General features: G+C 42.4%; 1 long non-coding RNA gene across 1 annotated transcript; it reads right to left on the minus strand.

Moving 5' to 3' along the window:
- Window positions 1-10,037: 10,037 nt before the first annotated feature.
- LOC130124699 (uncharacterized) lies at window positions 10,038-12,570 on the minus strand. The gene is made up of 4 exons (XR_008811392.1): window positions 12,448-12,570; window positions 11,337-11,407; window positions 11,120-11,261; window positions 10,038-10,112 (listed from the first exon to the last, which is right to left on the minus strand). It is a non-coding gene; the product is annotated as an uncharacterized LOC130124699 (long non-coding RNA).
- Between the last annotated feature and the right edge of the window lie 3,359 nt (window positions 12,571-15,929).

Raw genomic sequence — 15,929 nt, forward strand, 5'->3', positions numbered from 1 at the left:
CCTCACCCCATCCACTCAGAGAGAGAGAGAGAGAGAGAGAGAGAGAGACAAGTTAGTAAAGGGATGTAAAGTCCTTACTTGGTGTAATTGTAATGTTAGTTGTGTTGGCAGAGCCTCGTGTCTCTTTTTCATAGTCTTCTGCTTTCTCTTTGTTTTCTGGACAGAGGAAGCAATGATACCCAATGAACAGGGGCGTCTCTAAAGAGGTCACACTGTCCCGTTTACCAGACCAAGTGAAAAGACATCATTTGAACACCTCAAAATCATACTTTACCACTGATTTGAAAGATGAAGTCAAATGTCATCAGTCTGTTGTTAGAAGCAGTCAGTTGACAGCTGAATGTCTCCTTCTTCTGGGTGGTTGAAAGCATCATAGTGGAGTTACAGAAATACACTGTCTTTTCCTTGGAAACACAGCTCGTCTGACTATCTTTCTCCTCCACCCACTCCACCTTTATAGACGGCTCATATATCAACACAGAGCAGGAGAGCATCAGGTGGTCAGCGGTCTTCTGACCAGTCACTGGAGAAGATGGTGATGTGTGTAGAGGAAGACAGCCACATGGTACAAAGTTATAACATCATTAAGACATTACTGCCGTGGTCATTACTGCCACCTGTCCTGCAGCAGCTCTGAATAGTTATAAGAATGTGGATTAAGATGAAGAGGATACAATGGAAATACTCACTGCTTACAACTGAAAGATGAACGTAAGAATCATCATTTGGTTGGTATGGGGGTTGTCGGCAGATGTATCGACCAGCGTCCTCGCCTGTCACCTTCTTTATAAGCAGAGAACAGTTTGGTGTAATACTCAGTCTGTCTGCTCTGGAGTTGGTGAAGTCCTTCCTTCTAACTTGACCACCAGAAACCAATACTTGTGTCTCATCTTTGTTATTGAAGAGCCACATAGTACTGAAACAGTTTTCTGGTCCTGGTCTCACACTGGTACATGGCAGAGTGACCTCATCATCTCCATCTCTCCTGTAGATGTAGAGATATTTTTGTCCGGTAACTGCTGAGGAGAAAATATTTATTATTGATCCAAATGAATAAAATCCACATAACACCACAGCTGGTACCAACACAGCTGGTGTGAAGATATATTTGAAGACTGGCAAATAATGCAGTTCAGATCTTGACTTTCAGGAATTCACTATATGAACCATTCAGCATGTTTTAAATATCATAATGAACGATCCTCATAGAATGAAGAGGAATTCATAAATTATGTAATAATGTTTCCATGTTAAGAGGAAATTTATACAATATTGCTGAATGTTGTTATTTATCCATAAGCTGTTATCTAAGATACATTAAAATGTGTTCTTACCTGCTACAGGAAACAGTATTATCAGAAATAATGATATTTCACTCATCCTCAACTCAGCCATTCTGCTCTCTGTCTGTCTGTCCCTCTTTTGCTGCTGTCTTCTGTTGGTCTGTATGTGAACTGGTTGTCGGTACAGAGACAGATATATCTCCTGTGGTTAGTTGGGTGGAACTTCCTTATTCCATTTATTTCTCTTATTTCTATGTGTGGTTGGATGTAAATCAGCCAAAATGACCACATCTCAGTTTCTTCATTTGTCTGGTACGTCCCTCGGTCTGGTGAGGGTGCAACAATTAGTGCACTGGGTAACGGTGGGGTGAGGATGCAACACAGTGAGACATAAACATACAAATTTAAATATTTATTAACACCATGACGGGACAAGGGAACCGGATGGTTGCCAAAACAATAAACTACTAACAAAAGTAACCCCCCTTGACAGTGCTGAAAAGCACCAAACCTAAAGACAGAGGGTGGCAACCGCTCCTAACCTAGTGTGTCTCACAGAGGTAAGCTACGTGATGGGGTGTTTGCCCATAGGCATCTTACCTTGACCCCCTTGCCCAAAAGAACTAAACAAACTGAAGGCTGAACACAACTCAAAACAGTCCAAATGCAAACTTAACCAAAAACGGGCCAGACATTACAAACACAAAGTAGCTACAGAGACAAAAGCATCAACACAAAGTAGCTGCAGAGACAAAAGCATCAACACAAAGTAGCTACAGAGACAAAAGCATCGACACAAAGTAGCTACAGAGACAAAAGCATCAACACAAAGTAGCTACAGAGACAAAAGCATCAACACAAAGTAGCTACAGAGACAAAAGCATCAACACAAAGTAGCTACAGAGACAAAAGCATCAACACAAAGTAGCTACAGAGACAAAAGCATCAACACAAAGTAGCTACAGAGACAAAAACAACAACACAAAGTAGCTACAACACACAAACTAAAATCACACAAACTAAACCAGCTGGCGGGGAAGTGAAGACACGTGGGGGTTTAAATAGCAGACTGCACAGCTGATGGGAATTGGATGATTGGTTGATGGTTGATGAGGTGATGAGGAGCACCTGGCGATACCTGGATGTAGAGTCAGAGTGAGGGTTAGATACAGGAGGCAACACCACACAACCGTGGCTGGGACATCGTCAAATAGACACAGACAGAAAAAACCAGCTGAACCTCGTAGTTGTCAGTTGTGTTTCTGTACTAAGTGCAACAGTAGACTCAACTCATGGAAATAAAGGTCAGAATGAGCGTTCTGGTTCTCAGCAGTGAGCAGGTTTATTTTAACTCACCAAACACCACTGCTGATCAAGCTCATGTTGCTTTTTTCCCAGGAGAAAAAAAAAAGAAGTTGTGGGTGAGGTGTCATTGCTGTGAACACTGAGTACATCCTGCTTCTCATTTCACTGGTACGATGATCTTGCTTGCACACACACACACACACACGAAAACTTGTGTGCATAAAACATACATGCATGCAACAAAATTGCACATACATACTTAAATGCACACACATTCAAACCCAAATACACACTCACAGCCAAAAGTGTATGCACAGACACACACTCACACACAAGCAACCATCTCACACATGTAAACAGATAACACACGCGAAAGATTAACAGCTTTGAATGCAGACTCACACCAAACCAGTGTACATGTTAACACACATGCACACACATACAGACATAAATAAGTACACAAACATACACACATTCACCGATACACACTGAAAATCATATACGCTCACATACATACAAACACACACTCAATGAACCACATATTTACACTGAACCAAACATCTATTTGTACACAGACACAACTAGATTCAAACACACGTGTACACACGTCTTCCAGTTTGGTCAGGTTGTGGGTTCTGTAGGTTGTGATGATGAGATCTAAATACCCTTAATACTGTGTATCAAAAGCGTTTATTAACAATGTGTTTATGTAACATACAAAATAGGGCAGCCATTTCATACATTTATATAGGCTACGTTTATTTTAGCTAATGAATCACTTCTCACCATCACCAATACTGATGATCAAAAGGCCCCAATTAAAGAGACATGCAAAACAACTTACAATACATTGGCAGATGGAAAAAAAAATGAAGTTACTTGTTAAGATATTATGATCATCTCTCACCTTCTCACCAAATGCATTATAATTTTTAATGTTCTCATAAAAATTGATCAAAGGGCCGGGGAAAAAATCCTCGGGCCGGATTTGGCCCGCGGGCCGCCAGTTGACTAGGCCTGACCTATGCTAAGTACAGGCTGCTGGTTCCATCCAGCTGAACCAGGAAGTAGATCACCAATGTTCAGAAAAGTACATTACAGCTAAAACATACAAAAAGGATATAAAATTATGAACAAGAAAAAAGAAGTAGAAAATAGTGGGTCTCCTATTCTTATTATATGTACAGTTTAGAGTCTGACTGGTTGCACCAGTGGAAGGTAATAAATGCCAGCGCTGGAAATCAAACAGGTTGATTATTCCACAACAAGGCCCCACTCACCAAAACCTTGCATCAGTATCTCTCATTGTTGTACTTGGTGCATCTGCAAATGTTTTTTCAGGTACGATATGAAACGGATATGCAGACTGGAGAAAGCTCCCAAATGAAATCTACATGAAATCTCGCTGGTCCTGTATCACACGCTTGCATGCAGTAGGCTGAACGATTAATCCAATTCAAACCAACATCGCAATATAACAGTACGCAATCTTCAAATTTCAAAGGGTGCGATTTAAAAAAAAAGGTGTTTTTTTTCTATGTTCCACAATCTAACCAATCAGAGGGCGGGAAACACCAGGTAATATGGGGTTCACGTACACACACACTACCCTACGCTCATGTGACATGCGAGTGAGAGCAGTAAATGAAGAAAACAACTTGCCACGCTACGCTTTGATTCTAGCAGTACCGTTACCATCTCGTGAACATGGCCTCGGCACAACCGAACACTGAAGAGGAGACAAAATAGTGTCAAAGAGGAGCAGCGCGTCAGTTGTCTGGACCTATTTTGGATTTAGGAAAGATGATGCTGCACAGAGTCAGGTATTGTGCAGAACATGTCTTGCTACAGCAGCTACAACACGGGGCAACGCTACAAACCTGTTCCAGCACTTAAGAAAGCATCACAAGGCCACGTATGACACCTGCATGGCTACAAACCCAACAACCAGTGTGTCCAGTAGGCCGAATACCACCTGGCAGGGATCACTGACCGAAATGTTTGAAAGTATATCTCCATATGAACGAGAGTCAGATCCCCCCCCCCCCCATTAGATGATACACGTGACATTCATTAGATGTTGTATTTTTTTATATTTTAACTGCCGCCCTTCCAGCTGTGCCCCAACACCACCCCACTATATGAGAGACATGAATTACCCCATTTGACGTTTCCTTGTTATATTCTAAATGTAGGCTATTTCAACAGTGCCCTGATCATTTAAATGCTTTTTCAAAACAAGCCCCAGCCTCTTACTCCATTGGTTGTAATATTTTCTACCCCATCATTGTTGCTGTGCATGGTAACTACCTACCCCATTGGTTGTAATAGTTTAAATGTTTTCTCCTCTCATTGGCTGCTGTCCACCGAAATTAGGGGCGTGACGTGGGGCAACGTAAACTGTGTGTTTTCTTTGTTGAATCACATTAGCAGCTGACGAGTGCACGACGCACGAAACAAGCTTGTACAGCTATGTATTCAAGGTGTTTTTCCTACATATATATATAATATATATATATATATATATATATATAATGTGTATATATATATATAATTAACCTGTCAGTAGCCTGCAGCAGTTTAAAGTAATCTGTCATGCTGCCGTATTTGTCCTAAAGAACCCGGCCACTGAGGATGCACAAGCCAGTGCATCCTTAGTGTTGGTCCCAAGCCCGGATAAATGGGGAGGGTTGCGTCAGGAAGGGCATCTGGCGTAAAATCTTTGCCAAATCAAATATGCAGATCATAAAGAAAATTTACATATCGGATTGGTCGAGGCCCGGGTTACCAACGACCGCCACCGGTACTGTTAACCAGCAGGGTGCCGGTGGAAACTATGCTACTGTTGGGCAAAGGAGAAGGAGAGGGGGGAGGCATGTCCAGATGCAGCGAGAGAGGAGGAAGGGTAGGAGTGTGGAGGTGCGAGTAGGAACTTTGAATGTTGGCACTATGACTGGTAGAGGGAGAGAGCTGGCTGATATGATGGAAAGAAGAAAGGTAGCCGTACCGTGAGTGCAAGAGACCAGGCCGAAGGGGAGTAAGGCCAGGAGTATCAGAGGTGGGTTCAAACTCTTCTGCCATGGTGCGAATGGGAGGAGAAATGGGGTAGGGGTCATTCTGAAGGAAGAGTATGTCAAGAGTGTGCTGGAGGTGAAGAGAGTGTCGGACAGAGTGATGAGTATGAAGCTGGAAATCGAAGGTGTATTGCCGAATGTTATCAGCGCATATGCCCCACAAGTTGGGTGTGAGATGGAAGAGAAAGAAGAATTCTGGATTGAGTTAGATGACGTGGTGGAGAGGGGACCCAAGGAGGAGAGAGTGGTGATTGTAGCAGACTTCAATGGACATGTTGGTGAAGGGAACAGAGGTGATGAGGAGGTATGGTGTCAAGGAGAAAAAATGTAGACAGACAGATGGTGGTGGATTTTGTGAAAAGGATGGAAATGGCTGTGGTGAATACATATTTCAAGAAGAGGGAGGAACACAGGGTGACGTATAAGAGTGGAGGAAAGTGCACACAGGTGGGCTACATCTTATGTAGAAGGTGAGATCTGAAGCGGATTGGAGACTGCAAGGTGGTGACGGGGAGAACGTAGCTAGGCAGCATCGGATGATGGTCTGTAGGATGACTTTGGAGACCAAGAAGAGGAAGTGAGTGAAGGCAGAGCCAAATATCAAATCGAGGAAGTTGAAGAAGGAAGACTGTTGTGTGGAGTTCAGGCAGGAGTTAAGACAGACACTGGGTGGTAGTGAAGAGTTGCCGCACCGCTGGGTAACCACTGCAGAAATAGTGAGGGAGACAGCTAGGAAAGTACTTGGTGTGTCATCAGGACAGAGGAAAGAAGACAAGGAGACTTGGTGGTGGAATGAGGAAGTACAGCAAATTATACAGAGGAAGAGGTTGGCAAAGAAGAAGTGGGATAGTCGGAGAGATGAAGAAAGTAGACAGGAGTACAAGGAGATGCTGCGTAAAGCGAAGAGAGAGGTGGCAAAGGAAAAGGAAAAGGAGTAGTTGTATGACAGGTTAGACACTAAGGAAGGAGAAAAGAAATTGTACCGATTGGCTAAACAGAGGGACCGAGCTGGGACGGATGTGCAGCAGGTTAGGGTGATCAAGGATAGAGATGGAAATGTGCTGACAAGAAAGGAGAGTGTGCTGAGAAGGTGGAAGGAATACTTTGAGGGGCTGATGAATGAAGAAAATGAGAGAGAGAGAAGGTTGGATGATGTGGGGCTACTGAATCAGGAAGTGCTGTGGATTAGCAAGGAGGAAGTGAGGGCAGCTATGAAGAGGATGAAGATTGGAAAGGCAGTTGGTCCTGATGACATATCTGTGGGGGCATGGAGATGTTTAGGAGAGATGGCAGTGGAGTTTTTAACTAGATTGTTTAACACAATCTTGGAAAGTGAGAGGATGCCTGAGGAGCGGAGAAGAAGCATAGTGGTACCAATATTCAAGAACAAGGGCGATGTGCAGAACTGTAGCAACTACAGAGGTATAAAGTTGATCAGCCAAAGCATAAAGATACGGGAAAGAGTAATAGAAGCTAGGTTAAGAGGAGAGGTGATGATTAGCGAACAGCAGTATGGTTTCATGCTATGAATGAGCATCACAGATGAAATGTTTGCTTTGAGAATGTTGATTAAGAAGTAACATAGAGAAGGCCAGAAGAACGTGTAATGCCATTACAAGTGTAATGGCATTATTAAGTACTCATATCTGTACTCGGTATTGGCAAGTATGCAAACGTAAGTACTTGTACTTGGTCTGAAAAAAAAATGGTATCGGTGCATCCTTAAGGTCAACTGGCCAAAGTAACAGGGAATGCAGAAGAAAGGTGAAGAAGAGAGTGCAGGCAGGGTGGAGTGGGTGGAGAACAGTGTCAGGAGTGATTTGTGACAGAAGGGTACCAGCAAGAGTTAAAGGGAAGGTTTACAAGACGGTTGTGAGACCAAATATTTTATATGGCTTGGACAGTGAAACTGACGAAAATACAGGAGGCGGAGCTGGAGGTGGCAGATTTGAAGATGATAAGATTTTCATTTGGAGTGATGAAGAAGGACAGGATCAGGAACGAGTATATTAGAGGGGCAGCTCAAGTTGGATGGTTTGGAGACAAAGCAAGAGAGACAAGATTGAGATGGCTTGGACAAGTGTGGAGGAGAGATGCTGGGTATATTGGGAGAAGGATGCTGAATATGGAGCTGCCAGGGAAGAGGAAGGCCAAAGACAAGGTTTAGGGATGTGGTGAGGGAAGAGGTGGCTGGTGTGACAGAGGAAGATGCAGAGGACAGGAAGAGATGGAAACTGATGATCCACTGTGGCGCCCCCTAATGGGAGCATCGAAAGTAGTAGCAGTAGTAGTACTAGTAGTCTATTTTTCTGTTCATTATAGTTCTTACGGTGTATTTGTGAAGAGTATGGCTCATGAGGAAGTTTAGCAAATAAAACCTTCATGCAACACCAGTTGAGACTCTAGACCCTCATTCAGCCGGGGATGCTACAGTAAGACTTTCACCTCATCGGTCCTGCCACGCTACTGATTGATGGCCAAACCCACTCCGCTGTGATGGTCTAAGGTAGTTGTACTCCTTCAACAGAAATGAAACCACCTATGAAATTATATCTAGACAACAGAGACCCAGACAAGCAATAGATGTCTCTCATAACGGTATGGAAGAAGAAGAGCTTCCTCGCTCTGCTCGCAAACAAAATCCTACGCAGAAGATGCTTGCATTTCAAAGAGAGAAGGTCCACAAAAGGTTGATGACTAGGTTGATGGTGGTTATGTGTCAGCTGTGTGATGAAGCGACAGTAAAAGTGTAATATCAGTATACGTACACACACTGGGGATGATGGGAAATTCAGCACAGTTTTTCTGTTCATAATCAATGCCCTCCACCAAGCGTGATCTCTTCCTCTCTCCCTCTCTTTGACATTATGTCTCTCTGTCCCTGAAAAAGGTCCACATGGTAAGTGGAACGCTCTATGTTTCACATACCTCCCTACGTGACACCCTCACAAACACCTAATGAATTACACATTGTGCCACACACGTGTATTTTAATGAGGTAGAAGTACTTGGTTGTCTACATCGTACAAAATCCAGACAGGATTACTGAAAAACTCCTCAGTTCTTCCATGGTCCAGTTGTGAACTACACACTTGGAACTTGTGCTTCACGATGCAGCAGTTAGATTTCACTTTTTAAGGGGGAATAAGACAGAGATTTCTTCTTTCATTCAGGTTGAACCGTTTTTTACAACGGGCCGCGGCGGTGAGAGCACCGAATCCTAACCACTAGACCACCAGGGAGGTAACAGAAGGAAGATAACCCACACATGTAATTGCAACAAAAAAGCAACTAAAGCATTGTGTTTTAACAACAGCGCCTCCAAGTGGACTACGGGGGCAATAACAATGACATGCAGCGACACATTTGGTGGGCGTTTGAAGAGTTGAACTGAGAGGATTTGAAATCTTCTCCCCCGTATGGTACCGTCCGACCAGACCGGAAGAGAAGAGAAACTTTATGTTGCCAAAGGGAACGTCGTATGTATAGTATCCAGTTTGAAGCTGATAAACAGAACACACTACGTTATTCACATATATCATCCATCCATTATCCAAACCACTTATCCTGCTCTCAGGGCTGCGGGATGCTGGAGCCTATCCCAGCAGTCACTGGGCAGCAGGTGGGAAGGCACCCTGGACAGGCCGCCAGGCCATCACAGGTCCGCCACACACACTCAAAACTAGGGACAATTTAGTAGGGTCGAGTCACCCGACCTACATGTCTTTGGACTGTGGGAGGAAACCCATGCACACACGGGGAGAACATGCAAACTCCACACAGTGGACGACTCGAGACGAACCCCAAAGTTTGGACTACCCCGGAGCTCAAACCCAGGATATTCGAATATATTATGCCCATAAATTATAATTATAATTCTATAATTGTAATTATAATTAAACACCAGGGATTAGATAAGCACAACTATTAACATAATATTACACCCAAAAAGGTGCCTCCACTGAGCTGTATCCCGTTAACATGCCACCATTATTTCTTATCATTTATTCTCTTCTCTTCCAGTGTGGTGGACGGTACCATACGGGGGAGATTTCAAATCCTTTCAGTTCAACTCTTCATACACCAACTGTGCCACTGCATGTCAACGTTATTGCCCCGGAGTCCTCTAGGTGGCGCTGTTGTAAAGTCTATACATGTCTACTCTGCAGGACAGAGGTATTAAGTCGACTTAAATTCTACTTTGTAGAGTCGCATTTGATGCAGTGTGTTGAATGCCCCCTCCCCCATGAAATCAAATTCCATTTAATATAAAAACAATGATTTACTCACCATTTGTTGCGAATTTCATTTGTGTGCATTTCCCCTTCTGCTGTCTCCCTGGTGGTCTAGTGGTGAGGATTCGGCGGTCTCACTGCCGCGGCCCGGGTTCGATTCCCGGTCAGGTAACGAGGACTTTATGACAGTCGAAGAAGAATATTTGTCCCACCCCCTGTAAAAAGTCAAGTGTAATTAATGTGTTGAAAAACCCATGTTCTCTATTTGTAACTGACTGTACTGTTCTCATTGTGTGTATCAACACCAATTTAACAGCCAGCCTGGGTTCGAGGTACACTGGCGCCCGGGAGTGCCCGGCGTACCTGGTTCTGCCCATGGCATACCTAGTGACAAAGTTCAGGAGTGCCCCATTTCTATGTGTCACTGGCACCCCCTAGTGGTGTGCCTGTAGGCTACATTACATCCCCTTATAATTGGATGTAATGTACAGTACAGTACAATCATGTACATGTGCACACACTGGGGCCTCCCAAAGAGCATAGTGGAACTGCTTGTGCTGATGACATCATATTGAAATATTGAGCTCCAGCACAAACACACACGCACACAAAACACCACATAGGCGGGCACCCCTGAAAGCCTCGGTGTAATTCGAACACTGCAGCCAGCCAAACTCCATCCATTAAATGCAGAAGAGTCAGGACTCATCTTAGTTTTCAGGTTTAATAAGATGCCGGGATGCATTTGTAACCTGCACGACAGGGGAATGGACCTATGCTTGCGCAGGGACAGTGTACAGTCTAATGTCTGAGCTCAGTGGAGATTGGTGTAGGTTTTTTTCTAGACCGGATTCTAGTACTCACCCCAAAGACAACACACACACTCGTGGGTATAGTTTACAATAAAAAAACCAATTTATTTCAACAGTTCAAAGTAAAGTTATTTCAATATCAATACTAAATTAGATGTGTTATATATATATATATTTTACTCTATTATACTTTTTAAAAGTTCTTCCTAATATTCTATTTATTGTCTATATCTATCTATATTCTATTTTATACCCTTCTAATATATTACTTATGCAGCCATATTCTACACTAACAAATTAAAGAAAATAATCCAAAATAAAGTATGAGTGCACTCAAAGAAAATAAAGAAAAGAAAAGGGGGAATGATTCAGTCTTCCAATCTGTGCAAGGGGCAATGTCCAGATCCTACCACAATCACAGGGGCAAGTTAATGTAGAGGCAATGATGATGAATCCAAATCCAGGGCGATGATGGGGGCAATCCAAAGGGGGTATCCAAGGGTTCCAAAAGGGTGTAGCAAGAGGGGTTGTTCGGGGTACTAAAAAACCAGTCTGCACAAAATTGTACAGATTCCTTATTAATTGCAATCTCTATCAAACAATCAAGATTTTAAACTCTTATCTCACCAGGATTCCTGCAGCGTACAAAACACAAGAGAAAAGAGTCTTCCTTCTTCCTTCAACAGGAGATCATCTGTCTTTGGATAAAATCAAGATATCCTACGTAAATGGCTATGATTACTTGGAACACAGAAAGCTGTTTACTTTTTAGCTTTGGCTAGCGGCTCACCAAGGAAGCTTCGTGGGAGGGATCTTTTTTGTCGTAGTTCAAATGTCCTGTAGCTCAAATATCCGTAGTTCAAATATCAATAATTCAGGTATCCATAGTCAAAGTTGTCCGTATTTCTAAATATCCGTATTTCTCTTCTCTATTGTCGACGGTTGTTTGCATGGTTTAAACTCTGTAGCTCGTGTACCTCCTAGAGGCTACTCGTGGAATTTACATACGTCACAGGGTACATGTAATCATGTGGGTTACACATTCATGAATTGAGAACGAAACTGTAAAATAATACAATAAGATGATGGGGATGTGACTAATAACCGACATGAAAATGCGAAATTTTGTGTCGGTTATTTATCACGTCTCCGGTGTGTAAAGGCCTCTAGACGTCACAGTACACCTCACTGTTAACTCTCACCTTTCACCATTTTGTTGTTTAGCCATCAAAGCTACATGAAAGTAGACAGCTTTGACTGAGAAAGACAAAGCACAATCACTAATTTAGCACAATTAACATGTTATAGAAATGTTAAAAGGGATAGTTCACTTGAGAACACTTTTACACTTTGTTTCATGCATCCATCCTTCTAATGCAGGGGTGGACAATTTTATCCAGAAAGGGCCAGTGTGTGTGTTAAGGTTTTTGCTCCAACCAAGCAGTTACACACCTGTGTCTCCTAGTCAAGTTCCTCAGCAGAGACTCTACTGGTTGATTAGTGGGATCAGGTGTGTAACTGCTTGGTTGGAACAAAACCCTGCACCCACACACACGGCCCTTTCTGCCCACCCCTGTTCTACTGAATGTGTTAAAAAAATTCCCTCATTAATTGTTTCATTAGGTAAAGAATAAAATGTTGGCATCTATTTCCTGGAACACATCTCTGTAGGTTATCCTTCCATTTTTGCACTGATTAAATAAAAACCTCAGAACCCTACGTGTTGGTTTTGGCCCACCTCATCTGGGTCCTCCTCACCCGAGCTTTCACCCTCTTCTGTCTCATACTCTCTCTGGACTCTCATCCTCTGATAACTCCATGTCAGAATCTCCCTCAGTGATTCTGTTAAGGATCCTCTCTGCCTCCGTCATAGAGCTGTCTGCTGAAAACAATGAGAAACAAACGTTAAGTACAAACTGGGGCCTCGTGTATCACTCGTTACTATGGGCAAATCTGTTCGTACACACCCATGGCATTTTTAGCCCCCACGTTTGTCTGAGAGCAGTAGCAAAGCATGATGGTTATTAGTAATTCCTTCCTCCTAACATCTATTGTCTACCTCTTGCAACGAGCAATCACCCAGGCCTGCAAAGACATCAGTGTGAGCCAATCGGTGTCTCAATTCATGGGTGTGTATGAACAAATGCGCCCATAGTAACGACTGATACGAGGCCCAATATAGGACAAATATAAATTAGCGGTTTGCAAACGAAAATAAAGAAGCTCAGCTCTGAAAACTCACTCAGATATTCCTGAGACGTTTACGTACTCGAAACAATCAAAATATAACATTAAAAATGTTTTATTTATGAATATCATGCCTACCTTTTTTCCACAAAACGCTGTTACTGAGATGGCAGCCATTTTGTAGCGTCCCAGCCACGTTCGCAAGGTCCCCCCTCCCGCGTGTGACGTCATTTTAAAGGCGCCGTTGTCCCCTGTAAGGGATAAGAGGACTTAATAGAGTGGCATGTATAGTATGAGACATGTGAACAAAAACGCTAAAAATGACCCGACTCTCTTACCTGGGTTATTATGTCACTTAGTTGAGAGATGAGACGTGTCTGTCAATAAACGTTGTGTCCAGATGAACTGATTCAACCTTCTCGGAGTTTCTTACCTGGGTTACTGAGCATGCGTCAAGTCTTTGTGGTTGATACATTTGCCAATCAAGTGAGCGTCAAGTGAAGCCTCGGGAAAGTTGGTCCACGAGGATTAAAATCATTGATTTAATAGGAAGAGATACATTTTCACACCCGCACACTTAGAGCCAACCTACAATACTTTATTTAATCATAAAAAGCTAAACACTATTACACATGTAACATCAACAACAATAAAATATGACTGTTCATAAACTACAAACAGGAAACACATCCATCTCTTAACTCAACAGCATGTCTGAACATGATTGTTTGATGCCCAAAAATTGTCATTAATTAAACTAATAAGCTTCCTTTATGTACGTTACAGTTTTATATTTGGTGGGTCTGCTTTTAAGGCTTTGCCTCTTTTTGCGTCACTCTGCCCTCTTTTGGACAAATAAAACACTGTCCCAAAGACTTCTTTAACAATACATTCTACAAGTACTCATTAAAAGAACAATTATATAGCGTAAAATAACATGTAAAACTACAAACATGTTGAATTGTCAATTTTATTCCCTCATCTATCGTAAATAATCAGTGGTAAAAGTGAAAACAAAAATAACCGATTTGAAATTAAGCTTTTAATTGTTTGTTTGATTGGATTACAATTATGATATTTAACCAATAAACTAAATTCAGCAAGTAACAAATGATAGACTTAACCATGTTTTCCATTGCATATGAAAACAGTCTTTGTTGGTGAACGGTCATAATTTGGTGTCATACTGTCAGTTTTTAATAAATGTGACAGTAAAACTTAATGACCTCATGGAAACTGAGGGGGTCTCACAACTGGGCTGCATGTGAAGCAGTATTTACACATATACTTATGCAAATTAACACTCTGTGAGAAGAACATCAAACCACATCTCTTTTTTTACACAACACCTACAGTGTGAAGAATGGCAGAGCACTGATGCGATCAGGTAGGAGGATTTCACATTTTTACACACTGTCATACTGAGGTTACCAAAGAGCTTATGGCTTTTGAATTAGCATTACTAATGCAAGCTGTCTTCATAACAACGTACCATGCACAAGCCAGTGTAGCTTGACAAAACACAGAAAACCAGGAGAGATGCAAAATTGGTTGTACCACAACAAATGTGTAGAAAACTAATCAGGGATTATTTAATCAGCACATCTGATGAATGAGACTGATTGGTCAAAACTCTCAGTTGATCAGGTAGAACAAGAAAGGAACACATGTTAAGCTTCTTTCATCTTTGCGAATACAGCCAGTGACAAATGTGGATTACAGACCAGATGTGGAGAGGCTGACCAACCACTGACATGTTGGGAATGTGGACAGAAGCATCGTCAGGAGCATGAAGCCATCAATGCAGAGATGTGACGACTGCATGGTGTCTCATATGAAGGAGGAAGTTCAGAGGAAGGAGGAGTTCTCACAGTGTGATACGTCACTTCATCCTCATCATCATCACCCAGATCCTGTAGCACAGGGCAGCACACCACACAAGGTGACACAAGACCACACGTCACAACACACAATGACACAAAAAAAGACAATACAACCAAACACCACATGACACGAGAGGACACAACACCAAATTACACATCACTCAAACACAACAGCCCATGACATTACACAAGCACACACAAAACAACACAAAATGTCTCTCTCGGTTGAATGTCTTTGTCATCATTTACAAATGAATGACCTTCATGGGTTCTACCTGACAACGGTGAACAGCTAAACACCAGGAACAAATGCTCAGATAGTATAAAAGTTGTGGCCATCATGTCTGGAGGTGATAGTGTGTCCCACTAACCTGGGACTAAATACTGTCTGGCACTCTTCCCTGTGTCTCCTCTATAGAGAATCCATATCAGACGGCTTACCTGTCCTTCAGCCCTGCTCTGCTTCTTCTTCTCAGATGACGGAGGTGGTGGGGAGACCATCACTGGGATCAGCCTGCACAGTTTAGGACACATGTTCGGCTCAATGTTGGTCAGCGGCACACAGAGTTGTACTGAATCATTGTCCTTATCCTATTTTATATCTCTCCATTTTACTCTATTCTATCCAAAATGAAATGTGGAAGACAAAACGGGTTGCCTTGACAGGTGTCCAGTATGCAGTGGTGTCAGTAGAGGGAGTTGTTGCAGCACTGACAGCAGCTTAAGTAGAAGCGACTGACATGGTAATACAAGTGCAGGTAGCTGAAGTAGGAAGAATAATAGAAGTAGTAGTAATGGTAATAATATAGGTGGTAGTAACAGAAACATAATTAATAGGTGTAGCATCTGCTTCTGATAGTAGTTCTATTCTATTCCTTGGTTTTTATTTAGTCAAATAGTTTTCCCCTGCATCAGAATAAAACACAACCACACCTCACATGATTTCATACATTTAGACGTTCTATTCTATTCTATTCTGTAGAAAGTTATAAGTTTAGGTTTTCGGGGGTTGTGTGTGTGTGTGATTGTGGTCAGCCAGCGTTTGCTGGTCGGTATGTTAAATGCCAGTATGGAGTTCACCAAACTCACCAGGAAACATGGCTTTAAAATGTCGCCTGGTTTTCCTTGTTCGGTGGAGGATTGTGTTTTG

Source organism: Lampris incognitus, chromosome 15, assembly GCF_029633865.1.
Source record: "Lampris incognitus isolate fLamInc1 chromosome 15, fLamInc1.hap2, whole genome shotgun sequence".
Taxonomy (NCBI): Eukaryota; Metazoa; Chordata; class Actinopteri; order Lampriformes; family Lampridae; genus Lampris; species Lampris incognitus.